Raw genomic sequence first — 6,193 nt, forward strand, 5'->3', positions numbered from 1 at the left:
GGGGGGGGGGGGGCGGCGGCTCCCGAGGCAGATATGCAACGGGAAGGGCACAGGGAAATGAGGGAAACATGGCTTGGCTATCCTGAAGCATTATCAGATGAGAGACAGGCCCCCTGCCTGGCGTGGGGGATTTCTGTCCTCGCTGCTTGATAGGGTGGGAAGAGAATTCATCTTGGCTTCAGAAAATTACAGAAGAGCTAAGCGAGTGACCTTAAGCAAGTCACTTCATGTCTCTGAGCCTCAACTGTAACCAAAGAGGGGGAGGATTAAAGTTATCAGGGGGGTTAAAACTGGTGTTAGCGATGGGGCCCTGTTTTCAAATACAATCTAAAGCAGCAACCCAACATCTCCCACGGGTGTCCAGCCGGGCTTCTTGTGTTGAAGGGAGGATGGGGGTGAGAGGAGCCCAGGCCCCTGCGATGACGGTGACGGGGTTTGGCCGAGCACGAGATGATCTCCAAGGTCCCCCCTTCTCCGTCTGCAGGAGAGGCCTGCCCCGCAGTAGAGAGCTCAGGCTCGGCACACTCTGGGGTTGGGACCACCGTCTGACCGCTTACTGGGTGTCCACGGGCACATCACTCAGCTCCTTCAGGCCTCGGTTTCCTCATTGGTAAGTTAGAGAACTAGTGATACTACGTCGGAGGACTGTCGTGAGGGTTACACTAACCAACATGCATACTCTCTGGCACTCGGTAAACGTCACTGTTAGAACTAGTCCGTGATCTGATGTAATCCCGCGGGGGGGGGGGTTCGGAACAGACAAAGCTGGTGTGAGAGGGTATCAGGAAGGACGAAAGCAACACTGCCAGAACAAAAAGGCCCCCAAACACAGTGGCACGTAGAAAACACGTTTATTTCTCATGTAGCCGTCTAGACGGAGCGGTTCCAGACGGCAGGCGGCTCGGCTCCACCTGGTCAGTCAGACTCTCGACTTGCTTCCATAGCGTTGCTCTGCTCTCTCTTAGGGATTCCTCCTCAGCTGCGGGGTCAAAGCTCGGTCTCAGGCGACTCTGGCCCAGCTCATGAAAAGGAGAACTTACCCAACATCTTAAGGCTCTGATGACATCACTTGGCTCCCGTTGCTGTGTGGCCGCACCTGGCAGCCAGGGCAGCAGGGACATGGGGTGTCCAGCTGGGAGGCTCTCAGGCGACAAGGAGAGAAAGGATTTTATCGAACACCTAGCAGTCTTAATCCAGGGCTCAGACCCACACCGGCGCCACCCTCTTCCTCTTCCTCCCTCAAAGGAGGGGAAATAGAGACCACGGTCCAGAAAGACAACGTGATCCCCACGAGGTCACTATGATCCCCAAAGGCCATCCCTCCAAGAACAGCAGTCACAGGACAGTGACTTGGAGGCCTAGCTCCAGAGAGAATTCCCTTCTATCCATTTTCCTCACAAAGATGTGAGCTGAGCTTCTGTCCCCACTCCCCACCTGCCCCTTTCTCACGGTCTTGTCCCGCACTCTACCCCGTTCCCGGAACTAGGTGTGACTGCAAATGTGGGGGTGCAGTAGGAGTGGAGGGCGAGCCCAGGGCCGGGAGGCCATGCTTTGCAGGCTGCTCGGGCAAATCCAGCTACTAAACGTGTGACCTGAAATGGGGTCTCTCTGAGCCGCAACTGACTCTTCTAGAAACAGGAAAAAGCGGCTTACTTGCGAGGGTTGTTGTGAGCCTTACACAGGATACACCGGTCTGTAATGTCCGTGTCCGGCCCAGAGGAGGCCCTGCTCAAGAAATGCTAACTGATCTTACTTGGCGCAAGCAAAGCAAACCTGACCCCTGTCCCCTGGCCTCATCCAGCCTTCTCATGGCCTTTTCTCCTCCCCTCCCCATCTATGCTTTCCACCTCCAGCAAGTCTTCCCTGACTGAAACATTCCCACTCGGCCCCTTCCCACCCCTAGCCTTCACTCCCCAGCCCCATCTGGGAACTGCCCCACGGTCCTCTCTCCCTTCAGGGAACCACCCCCCAACTTCAGAAAGTGTGCAGCAAGTTCGGGGGTTCAGATTGGTCGTGAGGCAGATCAGAGTTCAGATTCCAACTTTGCCACTTTCTAGTTTTATGACTTTGGCAAGTCACTTCTCTTTGGGCCCGTCTGGAGGGGTTGGGTATGGGGGGGCTGGTACACAGCTCGAGGGGATTTAGGGAACGTCAGTCTCCTCTGCTCTGCCCCACAGCCCCCAGCCCACACTCCAGGGACTGACTCTCTACCAAAGGGAGGTATTAGACCAAGAAAGTAATTCCCCCACCAAGGCCGTTTGGGGGTGGGGGGGGCAAGAAGGGACTGCCCCTTGAAGTCTGTGGGCACTGAGCGGCACTGCCAACCCAAGAATGACAGCAGAGACCAAGAAAGAACTCAGGCACCCCAGCCCCCAAGGTCGCAAGGGTTTCACTCTCCTACCCTCACCACATACACCCCAGTTGTTAGACACATTCAGGGATGGGGGTGGGCAGGTTGGTCTGATCAGGCTCTTAGAGAATCCACAGAGCTCTTGACCTCTGAGAGGTTCCATGTCTCTACTCCAACCTTCCTGGATCAGAAAAGCAACATCAATACCTAATAGTCCTACCGTGCCTCCCACTCTGCTGACATTGTTCTGGCACTTCACACACACGGCCTCAGGCTGCACAACAGCCTCCGTGCTAGGGCCATTAATTCCATTTTGCAGATGAGGGGACTGTCCTCTGGAGAGGTTAAGTAACTTGCCCAAGGTCACAGAGCTAGTCTAAGGCAAGGCTGAGATTCCAAGCCAGGCCGTGGGGCTCCAGAAGCCATGTTCTTAGCCACTCTGCTGTAGTAAGAGCTAGCATTTACTGGTAGTTTCTACGCGCCAAGTACGGTGGAAAACATATCACATGTGTTTCATTTAATCCCAAACAACCCCCTGAGATAGCTACTGTGTGTATTTACCCAGTTCTACAGATCAAGAAAGTTAAGACAGAGAAAAGTTAGGCAACTTGCCTGAAGTCCCACAGCTAGCTAGCTTCAGAACCCCTAGCTGCTTTGCCCTCCATCTCCCTCCCTCACCCCCAGCTCCTCCTTCTCTAGATGGGTTTTAGCACCTTTCTTCGCAAATCTGCTTTACCCCCACCGCCCACAACCACTCCCATTCACTTCTGTCCCTTTCCCTCCCCATCCCCCCTGCTACCCCCCCACTCCCCCCTCTCCCCCACTAAGACCTACAAACCTTTCAGTCCCTCTCCCTCAGCAGCTCCCCTCTGCCCTCTCCCACAGTTCCCACAGAATCAGATACATTTCACCAAAAAAAGAAAGAAAGAAAGAAAGAAAGAAAGAAAGAAAGAAAGAAAGAAAGAACGAACCATGGGACATTCCCCAATCAGGCCCCCACTGCGCCTAGCTCCAGAGCCCCCAGGGGAGGCACTGCCGTGGCTATGTTGGAGAGTCAGAAATAAATCCTCATTCTACTCCCCTGCCCCCACTTCCCATCACTCATCTGGGAATCCACGGAGAGGAAGGGAGCTAAAGTGCAGAGCGTTCATTTAATATTAACAAATTGAAATGAATTCTTTTAATGCCAATTAACTTGGAGCGGCCCCTTATTAATAGTAATTTAGATTCATACTTGGGAGAAGCGGGGACGGGGGCTGGGCCAAATGTGCCCAGAATGTCAATGTGACCACGGAGCTGGAGAACTCAGAGGGGAGGGGCAGGGGCAGTTTGACTTCTGCTGAGTTGGGGTCTGTTTCCCTCAGAGAAACGGACAAAGTCACCGGAGGTGCATCTTGGGGAAACAGATTACTCTGGTAATTTGATTGTTGTGCCTGCGATGAGTCTGAAGAGGGTAAACCACATCACACCGTCTCGATGGTTTACTTCACAGTGAGGCTAAAAATGAATTTCCTCAGAGCCGAGATTTACCCCAAACTATCCTAAGCCAGACCTCACGGACCAGAAGTGATGGAACCCCAGGCCAGCTCACTCTTCCTTCCTTGGGTTCGGCCAAGCCAGAGCCAGAGATCAAAATGGGGTACCCTAATCCCTGCCACCTCCACCTTAATCCAAAGTAAAAGAGAGGACTAAACATTGTGTTTCTTCTGGGAATCTTCTTCCAGAAGGTAAAAAACCCAACGGGCTTACCCTAAGCTAGCAGCTTATATTTAGGGGAGAAAAAAAAATCTGCTTGTACTTTCTTAGAATTTAGGGAAAAGATGAGAATGCAAAATTCAACTTTGTGTATCAGAGAGTTGCCCAGAATAAAGCCAAGCAGAAAGAGCTCAGTCCCAGACTAAGAAGTCAAACAGAAATTCTGCTTTTCCTGATTTTTCTGGCTCGGGGCGGGGGGGTCCTACTAAAGGTGCCCAGAACTAGAAGCCCCGAAGATAGGCTTTGACCAAGCATATCATTTCTTCTTCCTAGGTGTCCCTCCTTGGCTAGGAGTGTGAGTCAAATTTGAAGCTGGGAATTGTAGACGTTGGGGGTGAGGGTCCTGAGATGGAGGAGAAAGGAGTGTAAAGGGGGCTGGGGAAGGGTAAGAAAATGTGTAAGATGGTGAAGTTTATAAAATAAAAACTTTAAAAATGGTTGAACATATAAAAGATTAAATTTAAAGAACAAGTCAGGTTTTAAAAGGAGTTGAAATACAACAAAATTGAGAGATTAAAATAAACAGAAATGAGGATAAGACATAAAACACTTCAAGTAAGTTATTCTTCAAAAGAGGAGGGGTTGGAATTAATCAAAAGAGAGCTTGTTCACGCTCCCATAGAGTTTCCCAAACAATAAATTCATTTACCAAACAAAAAGAGAACACAAGCTAACAGTTTCACACGGAGGAAAAAAAATCATGGAGATTCAGTAACAGCTAAAGAACGAGTGAGGAAGGAAAAAAAGGAAAGGAAGAAACTTAAAATCTCTTAACTTATTATCTGTAAATACTGAAATTGGAAGATGGGATGGAGAAAGGTGGGAAATTGACATCTTCAGAGAAGTGAAACTTGCAGAAACAGAAGGTGTAACTCATTCCCAAAGAACAGTAAATTCTCCGTAAGTAGAATGCTCCTCCCCAAAAGAAGAAAATATAAAATTGACCTAAAAAGTATCATTCACCCTCCCCCAAGAAAAGTATATTAATCTGAATTTACTCTTCCCCCAAATCTGAAATAGAGTATACAAAAAATAAATAAAAGGATTGCTTCCCTTCAACTAAGAGAAAAACAAAACCGGATTTAAAATGCCTAATGGGGCAGGAAGGGGGACGTTGTTTGCAGGTGCCAGAAAGGATGGGGGAGGGGGCGTTCCAAGGGAGGAAGACCCGCTTACCTTTTTCTGGAGCGGCCGCTAGACAGAGGTGGGCCCGGGACCCTGTGAGTGCGTGTTGGGTCAAAAGAGGACCAGGGAATCCGGGTGCCCCTGCACGAGAGGAGAGTAGAAGGACTGGGGGTACCCACCTCCCCACCTCCGCGCGTCTCCCTCCCTCCTGTACCCGGGCCTAGAGAGCTACTGAAAGTTACAAATTGCTGCCATTATTAGCTCATCCCGGGCGTCCTGGTCATTGGCCAACCCTGGACCACGTGGTCCCTCGTACCAATCGATCGAATTTCTAGTTGCAATTCTCTGTCTGTCCCTTGGCTCTGGGCAGGAAAGGGGGGGACCGGTGGCGCGGGGGTTGGGGAGGGGCTGAAGAGGGGGGTCTCTTCGCCCCCTCACTCTCCCTCTCCGCCTTGTCCCGGCCGTGAGTGGCCGCCCCAGAAGAGGTTGAGAGAATGTTGTTGGCTGGGACACACCCGAGAGGGCACACACTGGAGGAAGCGAGGAGACGTTGCCACGGACCCAGGGCCCGTCCTCCCAGTTGCCCCGGCCGGGTCGGCCCCGCTGGCCACACCCGCTTATAGCGCCCACTCGGCCGGGCGGCCCCCGGGCTAGCACCCCGCCCCTTGTCCCGGGCGCTGGAATGTCCTCTCCCCGGATCACTGCTTCGGCCCGCACTTTGGGGAAGGTGCTTGCCTGGGGCTCGCTCTGGATCAGGCGCCTGCGCCCTCGGGGGCGCCCTCGTCACGCCGACTGCCGAGTTTGCGCCCCTCCTGGGACAGTTTGAGAGGTGAGCAAACTTTTGAATGGGTAAAAATCAAAAGGAGTCGGTGCGGAGCAGGTGAGCTGGGCTCTGGAGGGATGCGTGCGCTTCCGCCTGAAGACAATCTGTCTCTCCCTCTCTCTGTCTCCCCCCCCCCCCCG

At 52.3% G+C, this 6,193-nt stretch overlaps 1 long non-coding RNA gene across 1 annotated transcript; it reads right to left on the reverse strand.

Annotated features, from left to right (window-relative positions):
- Positions 1–837: 837 nt before the first annotated feature.
- On the reverse strand, positions 838–5,614 carry LOC103675554. Its single transcript, XR_571888.2, has 2 exons — positions 5,282–5,614; positions 838–979 (listed from the first exon to the last, which is right to left on the reverse strand). It is a non-coding gene; the product is annotated as an uncharacterized LOC103675554 (long non-coding RNA).
- Between the last annotated feature and the right edge of the window lie 579 nt (positions 5,615–6,193).

This window comes from Ursus maritimus, unplaced genomic scaffold (genome assembly GCF_017311325.1).
Source record: "Ursus maritimus isolate PB19 unplaced genomic scaffold, ASM1731132v1 scaffold_26, whole genome shotgun sequence".
NCBI classification, from domain to species: domain Eukaryota; kingdom Metazoa; phylum Chordata; class Mammalia; order Carnivora; family Ursidae; genus Ursus; species Ursus maritimus.